This window comes from Scyliorhinus torazame, chromosome 8 (genome assembly GCF_047496885.1).
Source record: "Scyliorhinus torazame isolate Kashiwa2021f chromosome 8, sScyTor2.1, whole genome shotgun sequence".
NCBI lineage: Eukaryota > Metazoa > Chordata > Chondrichthyes > Carcharhiniformes > Scyliorhinidae > Scyliorhinus > Scyliorhinus torazame.
In genome coordinates, this window is record NC_092714.1 from 203536111 (window position 1) to 203548783 (window position 12673).

A 12673-nucleotide genomic window follows, 5' to 3' on the forward strand; every position below is an offset into this window, starting at 1 on the left:
TATGATTTATTGCCCATCTGTAGTTGCCCTTCAGAAGGTGGTGAGCTGCCTTTTTGAACCGCTGCAGTCCTGGAGGTGAAGTTACAACCACAGCACTGTTAGGGAGGGAGTTCCAGGATTTTACCCCAGTGACAGTGAAGGAATGTTGATATATTTCCAAGTCAGGATGGTGCGTGATTTGGAGGGGAACCTCCAGGTGGTGTGGTTCCCAGGTATATGCTGCACTTGTCCTTCTAGGTGGGAGCGATCTTGGGTTTGGGAGCAGCTGTCTAAGGAACTTTGGTGAGTTACTGCAGTGCATCTTACTGATGGTATACAAGGCTGCCACTGTTCATCGGTGGTAATCTGTTTGAATGTTTGTATAAGAAGGAGCAATTAAGCGGGTTGCTTTGTCCTGGATGGTGTTGAGCTTCTTGAGTATTGTTGGAGCTGCATTCATTTAGGCAAGTGGAGAGTATTCTATTACACTCCTATCTTGTGCCTTGCAGATGGTGGACAGGCTTTGGGGTGTCAGGGATTGAGATAGTCACCATAGGATTCCTAGCCTTTGACCTGCCCTGGTAGCCACAATATTAATATGGCTAGTCCAGTTCAGTTTCTGATCAGTGGTAACCCCCAGGATGTTGATTGTGGGGGATTCAGCGATGGTAATGCCATTGACTGTAAAGGGGCAATGGTTATATCCTCTCATTGACTGGCACTTGTGTGGCACAAATATAACTTGCCACTTGTCAGCCCAAGCCTGGATGTTGTCCAGCTCTTGCTGCATTGGGACACGGACTGCTTTATTATTTGACGAGTCATGAATGGTGCTGAACATGGTATTGTCATCTGCGAACATCCCAACTTTTGACCTTATGATGGAAGGGAGGTCATTCATGAAGCAGCTGAAGATAGTTGCACCTCGGACACTCCACTGAGGGATTCCTGCAGTGATATCCTGGAGCTGAGATGATTGACCTTCAACAACCACAACCATCTTCTCCTTTGTGCCAGGTATGCCTCCAACCAGCAGAGAGCTTTCCCCCTGATTCCCCGTGACTCCAGTTTAGCTTAGACTCCTTGATGCCATATTCAGTCAAATGCTGCCTTGATGCCAAGGGCAATCACTCTCACCTCATCTCTGACATTCAGCTCTTTTGTCCATGTTTGAACCAAGGCTGTAATGAGGTCAGGAGCTCATCACCTTACACCCTTTCCAATACATTCCCTGGTTGCTCCCCTGGGGTAGGTTGGTAGCCAGGAGTGACCCTGGCAGAACCCAAACTAAGCATACGTGAGCATGTTATTGCTGAGTAAATGCCACTTGATAGTACTGTTGTTGACTCCTTCCATCACTTTGCTGATGATGGAGAGTAGACTGATAGGGCAGTAATTGGCTGGGTTGGATTTGTCCTGTTTCTTGTGTACAGGACACACCTGGGCAATTTTCCACATTGCTGGGTAGATGCCAGTGTTGCAGTTGTACTGGAACAGCTTGGCTAGGGGCTCAGTTGGTTCTGGAAGTCTTCAGTGCTATTGCAGGAAAACTGTCAGGTATTATACTGAAGGCAGTATCCAGTGCCTTCAGCCATTTCTTGATATCATGTGGAGTGAATCGTTTTGGGTGAAGACTGACATCTGTGATGCTGGGGATCTCCAGAGGAGACCAAGATGGATCAACCACTTGGCACTTCTGGCTGAAGATTGTTGCAAATGCCTCAGCCTTGTCTTTTGCACATATGTGCTGGGCTCATCCATACTGGTCAATGTTAAATTTTTCAGAGTTCAATTCAAACAAAGAGGTATATACATCATTGTGGATATTATGTTAATTAACAATACTTTGTGGCTGCAGAGTTAGCAGCACCATGCTACAGTGCTTAGCACTGCTGCTTCACAGTGCCAAGGACCCGGGTTCAATTCCTGCCTTGGGTTATTGTCGGAGTGGATTTTGTTCATTCTCCCTGTGTCTGCGTGGGTTTCCTCTGGATGCTCCGGTCTGTTCCCACAGTCCAAAGATGTGCAGGGTAAGTGGATTGGCCATGATAAATTTGTGGCTAGGGATGTTCAAGTTAGGTTATGTGGTTGTAGGGATAGGGTGGGTGGACATGGTGGAATGTGCATTTGAAGGGTCAGTGTAGATTCGATGGTGCACTGTAAGGATTCTATGAGCCAGTTTTGTAAACCTGGGTGGCAAGGTGGCACAGTGGTTAGAACTGCTGCCTCACAGCACCAGACACCCGGATTCAATTTCCACGCCTGTACGGAGTTGCACTTTCTCCCCCTGTCTGCGTCAGTTTCCTCCGGGTGCTCCAAGTTCCTCCCACAGTCCAAAGATTTGCAGGTTAGGTAGATTGGCCGTGCTAAATTGCCCCTTGGTGTCCAAAGATGTGCAGGGTTGTGGCGGTTATGGGGTTACGGGGTAAGGCGGGGGAGTGGGCCTAGGTAGAGTGGGCTTTCAGAGGGTTGGTGCAAACTCGATGGGTCGAATGGCCTCCTTCTACACTGTATGAATTCTAATGTTTCTATAAGAGGCTGCTGTAATGGAGCCCGCGCAGCAAAATTGGCAGACCTCACATTATTTTGCAAAGTCATCACCTTAAACCCTTTGCAACACATTTCCTGGTGACTCCCCCAGGGACAGGTTGGGAGCCAGGGGTGACGTGTGAAATTTGACTCCATGGCTGAGGCACCACCTCCGCCATCATCTCTCAACACCATGGGTATTTAACCTTTTATTTTATTAATTTACAGAATGTGGGTGCCACTGGTCACCTCGAGAAGGTGATGCTGAGCTGTCCTCTTGAACTGCTGCAGTCCATGTGGTGTAGCTGCAGCCACAGTGCTGTTAGAGAGGGTGTCCCTGGATTTTGACCCAGTGATGGTGAAGGAATGGAGATTTATTTCCAAATCAGGATGGTGACTGACTTGGGTGGTTGTGTTCCCATGTGCATGCCGCCCTTGTCCTTCTAGATTGTAGTGGTCATGGATTTGGTAGGTGCTGCCTGAGAAGCCTTGGTGAGATCTTGCAATGAATCGTGTTGATGGTACACACTGCTTCCACCTCTGTCAAGTGATCCACTCACAAGGCCAACATAGCGGACTCATCAATAACATGTTTACTTTGTCAAAATCGTTTCCCTTTCCTACTTCTAAATCATAGAATTTACAGTGCAGAAGGAGGCCATTCGGCCCATCGAGTCTGCACCGGCTCTTGGAAAGAGCACCCTACCCAAGGTCAACCTCCACCCTATCCCTATAACCCAGTAACCCCACCCAACACTAAGGGCAATTGTGGACACTAAGGGCAATTTATCACGGCCAATCCACCTAACCTGCACATCTTTGGACTGTGGGAGGAAACCGGAGCACCCGGAGGAACCCCACGCACACATGGGGAGGATGTGCAGACTCCGCACAGACAGTGACCCAAGGCGGAATCGAACCTGGGACCCTGGAGCTGTGAAGCAATTGTGCTATCCACAATGCTACCGTGCTGCCCCCGAAGGGTTCTTTCAGAACTAAAGGGTTCTTTCAGGATGCCAGAATACAGAAAAAAGTTTCAAAATACAGGAAGATATGACAAAATAAAGGAAAACATTGATAAGCTTGTAACATGGGTGTTTATTTGGTAAATTGATTTCAATAGAGAGATGTGTAGGAATAAGTATAATGAGGTCACAGACTGTTTGGATTATAAGGGCAGGGTTTTCAATCGGGGTTGGAAGTGGGAATGTAAGCTGGTTCTGTTTCCCAACCTTGCATATCCTTGGGGTGGACTTGTATTTCAGATGAACAGTTTCTCTGCAGTCATCAATTGTAGCAGGGAAACTGCCAAATTCAAAATCTGAAAACATCTTTTGTTTGATCTTTGGCTTCGTCATCCAGCTGAAATTTTCAAAGCAAGGTATTCTCTCCCTACCTGTATTACGATCCCAGTTGATGTCAGAACTGGACGGGATGATACCAGAATGGAACCCAGGCTCAAAAACAAAGTAACTTTTACATTTAAAAAAAATCAGATGTGGAGAAAAAGAGTCACAAGGCCAGTAATTAATTTTAACAACAAGAACAATAATTTGTTAAACTTGGAAAAGTTGGATTATGATTCAATACTTCTTTACTCCCTGCTTAGCTTAATAATTACACACAGGTTTTAAGATTAGCACGGATGAAAAAATGCATTTGAAGCTACAATGGTCTCATTGACACACAAAGTTCCTGTGGCACACTCCACTTTGAATCCAAGTTAGTGTCTGGGAATTTCTACTCAGAGCTGTGCATTGGATGGATCAGGGGAATCAATAGCAGGTATCCTGTGTGGGCACCGCACTTGAGAAAGAATCACTAGCTTTCGGAGTGCAGCTCCTTCATCAGGTGAATGAAGAGATGGGTTCCATAAACAAATATACGGACAAATTCAATTATGCAAGATGATACTTTGAATGCGGGTCTTTGCAGGGAATTAAGTCTTTACAGGTCCAGACGGTGTGACAGGAGACAGGATGAATCACAGGTGTGAATTGGCTCAAGCCAGGACAGTTGGTAGGATTTTGCAAGCTCAGGCCAGATGATGGAGTGTGAATGTAATGATACAGGAATCCAAGATCCCGGTTGTGGCCATTCTCAAGCTTGCGGAACTTGGTTATCAGTTTCTGCTCGGCGATTCTGCGTTGTCACGCATCCTAAAGGCTGCAAGACACACGGAACAGCCATAGGGACCAAATTCGCACCTCAATACGACAACATCTTCATGCACAAGTTCGAACCACATAGGACCTTCGACCGACGTTATTCACCAGATACATCAAAAACATTTTTTCCCTTTTGACCCACGGCAAAGAATCACTAAAAAGACTGCACGATGACATCAATACGTTCCATCCCACCATCAGGCTCACCATGGACTACTCTCCAGAATCGGTTGCATTCTTGGACACACTCATATCCATCAAGGATGGTCACCTCAGCACTTCGCTTTACCACAACCTCATGATGCTCCACTTCTCGAGCTTCCACCCTAAACACATTAAAAAAGCCATCCCCTATGGACAAGCTCCCCGTATACACAGGATCTGCTCAGACGAGGATAATGTAACAGACATCTACAGATGCTGAAAGACGCTCAAGTAAGAACGGGATATGGAGGTCTTCCGGTGGCAACAATGGAGTGAATGTTCGCACATTCAGCAGCTCTCGCCCTCAAGTGATTTTTTTGAATGGTTTTTAAGCCGGATTTTTCAGGAAATTTCTCAACATAAATTGATCGAAGAGAGAGGAAAATGAGGTGACCCTCAATTTATGGAATCGTGTCCAAATAAGAGTCGAAAAAGAAGAAACCAAAAGATGAGTGAAAGCAAGGCTCAGAGGCCGTCGAGCACAATGGTAATGAGACAAAGCGTGTCCACGCCAGCTCACTGGTCGATGGAGCAATGGGTCGAGTACCTGGATGAGAAGTTTGTCTGGCATCGTATGGAGTGTGCAGAAGACATGACGCAGGCGATAGCCTCGATTAAGGAGGTGGTTGACGGGTGGAGGAGAAAATGACGACCCAGGGACAGGAGATTCAAAAGTTGCAGGAGCAGTCGACTGAACGAGAGGAGGAGTCCACTGCAATGGCTTTGGAAATTACAGGACAGTGTAGCCATCTGGGATGGCCACTTACAACAAGAAACATGGACGTTCGCAAAGCCTAAAGGGAAATGTGGACAATGTAAGATACAGGCAGGCACAGAGCCTGAATGTATATGTGTGAGCAAAGAATCCAGACAAATCAAAACCCCCAACCGATTAGCATTTTGATGGCCCATCTCCGTCAGACAAAGGATTGTTACTCAGGTAACCGATAAGTCCAGACATCTCGGCGCCAATCCCTTTACTCAGGAAGCATCAACAACAGGGTCAATGACCGCTTAGGACATGCCCAGCCATCAAGGCACCCGCCCCTTTATTGGCTCAGATCGAAGGCAGTGATCGAGAACTTCCCAATTAATTGGGTCCGAACCTAAGGACCGCCCAAAAGAGCGCGAAGCTCCCCAAGGATAAAGAGAGACACTGCCATGTGTTTGATCTCTTTTGAACCTGGCGCTCTGGTAACATCCATCTCCAATTGCAGCACCACCAGAAGCAAGTTCAAGTTCAACGCTCGCTACCAGATGGATGAGCCCAGCTGAGCAGCAGTTACTTCTCCGGACTCAGTAGATTCAGATTCGAACAAAGGCCACTGTTCCTCTGACATAAGCCAGGTGCCTGAAGTTAAGTACAGGTTGTCATAGTTGTTAGGTGTAGTTTAACTAGTAGTGTTTATGTTGCATGTGTAAGTTAATCCTGTGTGTAAATAAAGTACCATTGATCTTGAACTAACTAACTGGTTGTTTGACTCTTTGATTGAGACCCGGTTGAACCTTGTGGTGGTATCATTTGATATCTAGCGACTCAGAGCATATCATATCAATCTATAGATCAAAGAAGGGCAACCTTATTGACGGACATGTTTATAGCGAGCAAAAAAGGCAACAGTTATTGGCGACCTCTGATGGGACTCGACCCAGAAGTGACGAGAACCCACAAAACATTTGAATTAGAAATCCAATTGGAAAAGTAAAATAAACCACAAGCGTAAGACCAGTATTGATCAAACCTCCAAGATTCGGAAGTGTGTAATTTGCATGCGTACTAACAAGGGGTATAAGGTAAACTTGATAGATTTTGTTGCGTGAAGCTTTCGGGAATTGTGTAAACCAGAAAATAGCTTAAGCCGTACCCGCTGTTAGCACCACCGCTTTATTCCCCCCTGTCCCAAATTCATGGTAGAGATACAGAAATTACAGTAGAGATGGCAATGAAGGCAATGGAACACCTTATGCACCCACAAGAACCCGATGTCGCAGCGACCCACAGAGCAGACCAGTGTCCCATATGGGAAGAGGAAATACCTAAAGGGGAAAGGATGGCCCCATATGGTCTGAGTTTTGTGCAAATGAGGAGACAGGTCTTGGTAGTATAGGACAAACTTGGTGGGATAACCTGACCGAGATCCATAAAATGAATTTTAGTAGAGTTCGTAAGCCAATGGCAATCGTGTCCTGCTTGGCACAATTGCGAGGCACAGAGGAGGTCGTGAGGACCCTCCACAGACTGCTTGAAGAGAAAGAGAGGCGTAGTGAGGGAAATGTTAGCGAGTGTGAGAAAGTAAATGAGCAACTCTGAGAGCAGCTAGCAGCGAAGGACAAGGAAATGGCAGATGTCAAACGGGCACACCAATCTTGTCTCGCTCACCTAAGTAGATTTCAGATCCAATATGATAAGGCCTACCAAGACACGCAACGTGCGGTTTTGGTAAGAGAAGAAACAGAGCACCAAGTAGAACAATTGAAAAAGTAATTTGAGGACTTAAAGTCAGCCCTACGAGGACTCCACAGTTCCACCATGGAACAGAGGCAGAGTTCGGTAGACCATGCCAAGTACCGGCAGCAAATTGCAAGATTGCAATCACTGCTCTCAGTTCAGAATGGGTTCAGAGATACCTTTGGCCCGTAGCGAGATCAGGAAGATGTGCGATTGGCAGGAACTTAATGAAACGGCCCTTCGATATGTAAACAAAACAGAAATTCAGAATAGAGCACCCAGGTCCCGAAAAGGAAAGCACCCGCACCACCGACTGACAGGCAGCAGCCAACCCTATGAATCGAGTCACCACGCAGCGCAGAGTAGCAACAGACGACCAACCTGATTTTGTGTACACCACCCCACTAACCATCAACCAGTTAAGGGATGCCCGCGATAAAATAGAAACCTTTCACCCCACATCAGACCCACACCATTTCTTTGAGCGAGTTAGGCAACAGACCGTCATGTATGGTCTGGACGAGCAGGAAGAAGTAAAACTCATAGTAATGAGCCTTGACCCGTCTGTTAGTTCAGCCCTTCCCGACCCACAAAATGTAGGAGGAGGTAGCGTCCAGGATATGAAAACAGCTATCCCAGATGCAATTGGCTATAATAGAAGAGATCCAGAGGAAGGACTCAACCGATGTAGGCAGAAAAAAGGAGAGCATCCAACAGCATTTGCTGGACGCCTCTGCATACACTTCATGGCAGTATTCGGTAATTTAACACGCGCCCATTTATCTGCAGACATTACGGCCAAATGGACCCGTGTTTTAGTCTCCCACGCCATGGAGGCAGGACAAAAGGCGTGTGCGTATTATGACCCCTCAGACCTGGCACACAATGAAGTGTGGGCACTGAAGAGACTCTCTAGAGCTTGGGAACAATCCCTACATAAAAAGGCAGAGCAGGAGAAAGTAGACGCAAACATGAATCCAGTAAGGACACACCAAGACCCCGCATGGGTAAATGAAGGTAGAAATAACACACAGCACCCTAAAATGCAGGGATGCTACAATTGTGGACATGAGGGACATTACACCCGAGAATGCAATGCCCCCCGAAACAGCAACGGAATCAGCCCACAAATGCCCTACCTAGGCACAATTCCAGATCGCAAATATGGAATCATAAAAGTTAGAAGCCTTCATCGTTCCTCCCCACCCGGTAATGTGAAAGCAGACGCCCTAGCGAAAGCAGGCTCATGACATGGCCACTTTTGGCAACCCCCCGAGAGTGCCCCAGTACACGCAGTCCAGGTCTCACAGACCAATATTCAAGATTTGACACAGGCACAAAAGGAACACGACATACTAAAGAAAATTTTAAAAGGAGACTTCCCAGCTCCCCATGATAGGTTAAAAGACACTTTAACAGTACACGAGGGAATCATATTAAAGGATGGTATTGATGTGGTCCCCACCCAGGACAGGAACCAGATTATTTGTCAATTCCATGACGGACATGGACACCAACGGTGCAGACTCGATGGGCCAAATGGCCTCCTTCTGCACTGTAAATTCTATGAAAACTATGAAGGGATAGAATCCACCCTTACACACCTCAGACCTCTCTGCTGGTGGCCCGATTTAAAAAGTGACGTAACCCACTACATTGAAAATTGTTTGATTTGAGCCCAGAACAACCTGGACAGATACGCAAAGAAAGGTCAGCTAAGACACACCCACCCTGTTAATGGCCCAAAGACAAACTTGCAGTTAGATTACATTGGTCCCCTCCCCCCCTTGTCATGTGAGAGTACCTTTAAGAAATGGGTCTTTATAAATGGGGTTGTATAAATATCTGTAGTGAGAGTACCTTTAAGAAATGGGTGTTTACCACTGCAGTGATGTCAGAGAGCTGTCTGTCAGCTTTTTACTTTTGTTTTTGAGCAGGTTGCAGGGTGTGTTTTAGTTTCGTTTTCAGAGCTGGATAGCTGCAGTCACAGCCAGAAGGTGTATGAATCTCTCTCTGTAATCTAAGGACTGTAAATCGATACTGGTGATTTAAACTCATAACAGTAGTGACTTTAACCTGATGTGTTTCTGTTTTGAAGGTTTTTTAAGTCTTATGGATGTTAAAAGGACAGCTTAATCATTACTTAGTGTTGTATTCTTTGGGAGTTGTATTCGAATTAATAGTTGCTAAGATGTTCACTGTTTTAAAAAGGTTAACTTGAGTTCATAGAATAATCATTGTTTTGCTTTTAAAAAATACTTTTCCATTTCTGCTGTACCACACCTGTAGAGTGGGCCGTGTGCTCCCCATACCACAATCTATTAAAAGTTGTGGGTCAGGGGAACTCCATGATACACTTTGGGGTTCTCTAAACCCTGGCCCATAACACCCTGCAGAAATGGATTTAAATAGGTGTTGGTCGTCATTGACACCTTCACAAAATGGGTGGAAGCATTCCCTTCCTGGACAAACATGGCCAAAGCGACAGCAAAAATTCTAATCCAGCAGATTTTTACTTGATGGGGACTCCCCCATCGTATTGAGTTGGACCAAGGTTCGCACTTCACAGGAAGAGTAATGAAAAACGTCCTAACAATTTTCGGAATTAAACAGACGTTTCACATTGCCTATCACCCACAATCCAGCGGCATTGTGGAACGCATGAATCGAACCCTGAAGGCAACACTTAGGAAAATGGTGCAACAGCACAATACGACATGGGACACAGTTATCCCATTTGCACTGATGTTTATTAGAAACATGGTGTCGAGTTCGACAGGATACACCCCCCACACCCTCATGACCGGACGACCCATGAAGGGTACCGAGTATGTATTTGGACTTGATTTGGCCAGCCCCACAGTCACCGCCCTTCCCCATGAAAAAGCGGTCCAACAAATAATGGAGAATATTAAAGCAGCACAGCTCGCTGCAGCTGTTTGACTAGGCACTAGGAAAAAGCAGAGTAAGGCCTGTTTTGATAAAACAGTACACCGGTAGAATATACAGTCGGACAGCAAATCATGGTCTCCCTGTACAATCCCAGATCATTCCTCTCCCCCAAATTTGCAGGACCCTACTCCATTTCTGATAAAGTAAGCCCCTCAGTTTATAAGATCACGTATCCAAATGGAAAGTCAGGATGGTTCCAACGAAACCAACTTAAGGTTTATGGAACTCAGTGCAGCCACTCACACCACATTTCACTGGCGATGGCAGACAACGAAGACCCGCCCACTGGCAACCAAATCCAGCCCTCCCCAGCCAGGACAGCACATCCACAGACACGACTTTAACTCCACCCCCAGAGACGACTTTCAGCCTCACACTTGATTCGGCCGCGAGCGATAGCGATAGCGAAAGCTCAACGGACGTACTTGAAATCCCCGACCAATGGAGAAACAGACCAGGCCCCAGTCACTACAGCCCCAGTGACACCGACCACGATATGTTCGGCCCTTCAGAGACCATTTATTTGCCACTACCAGAACCTGACCCACCGCCAGACGATAGCAATCCCCTCCTTGCCCCTACCGCCCTACAGGATAAGAAACAATGGCACCACGACAATTCTTATCGACTGATAAGAAACGACGAGATGGATCCCACATCGGCCCACGCCGCCTTGGCACAGAAACTCCAGTCACGAGTTGTGGCAACCAGGACATGGTGATGACTCAGAGTCTGACTCCCACCATGCTAACTCCTTCAAGACCATTTTCGGAATGGAACCCTGAGGTGTCCAGATGAAGAGAGAAAGGAACCGATTGAGATTTACGGTGTCCTATTCCCTGATGGAACCTGCCCGCTTTTTTTCTTTAGTTTGTTTTTTTAATGTTGAATGTTTCCCTCTTGTACGACTTTGTGTGTCGGTTTCATGCAAAATCTCTTGATACAGTTATGACTACTCCTTTGACCCACATGGTAGTTAAAGGGACAAGTTTGTCGGAAGTCCATAGAAATTCAAATTCTTACCTTTCTTGTAAGGTCACTCAGGCAGTGGAGTAACGGCACTGATCCCCACCCTGCCTGAGGACCCCCTATGTATTTGGTCAGCCAAGCTTGGATAGTGGAGCAACGGCACTGATCACCGCCCTACCTGGGGATTCCACCCATTCTTGCCCTGCCGCGGCTCATACACACCCCATTCGGAAAATTCTTTTCAAAACTCTTTTACTGTTCTTTTAAAAATGTGGTTTAAAGAATGCACTTTGCCACAATTTTTGTTTGCTTTCCGGCGACCCTTCGGTTGCTAACCCCCACCTGCTATTTACATGTTAAAAGACTTGGTTGAAACAAATTTGTTGCTCGAGAACAGAAAAACTACCTCACCACTGGACAGAGAAATTGTCCGCCCACTCAGCCCATCAAACACAGGCTGCGAGATTGCTCGCATTGTGACAGAATTTCTTTTCGGATGTCTTGTCTCCCAAATCGTTGGTTTTTAATAGAAAATTGAGGGAGTCACATATGGTGACGATTCTAAATGGGAAATTGATGTTAAGGAGAAACAGACAGACAAACGAGATATTACAAAATAAAATAAAAATAGATATTATGTTTGTACCCCTAGGAAGATACGAATATACCAGGAGACAGAGGAAGGCAAAGACAAAATGAAGACGGACCTGCATCATGATCGTCGTTGGATCACTACAGTTGCGTGCTTATCAGCCCCTATACCCCTCACCACACAGGCCCTAAACATGACCACCCAACACAATACCCCTAACTCGGACACTTCATCACACATAGAAACAGCCACCCCAACATGGTGCGATAATATCATAAAGTGGTATTCCCTTTCGTACACGGTAGAAGCCCTCTTGATTATAGCTATACTTTGCAGTGTCATCCGGACACTCAGACTTCGGAAATGGCGAAGGAGAGCCTCCCGCCCTCCAGTATACACAGTCAGCGCCCCTTTTCTCGGAATTCAACAGACCCCATACTCTTTTAGAATTCTTTATCTCCCTAATAAATTCTGCGGTTTTAATAAAATTACTTTCTCTGTAAATTGACATAAGTGTTAAGTAGAACTGTGATGCTGCTATTGTTTATTTTGTACTGTAATATAAGTTTCTTTGGTTATTAGATAGCAGCATAAGTATAGTTTAGGTAAGGACAGTTAGAGGTTCCCCTTTTGTGTAAATAAACTGAAATGTATGATTGAATGTTATAGTGCCCCCTTACATTTTTAATAGATGTATTGAGAAAAAATTTAGGTAAATGTTCCGACCCATAGGACAGAGTAGGATAGAACCTGTCCTTGATTGAGGGTACCCAGCATACCAGAGAACAGAAGAAGATTCAGTAGTGTGATCCATCACGCTTCGCGTTTAGG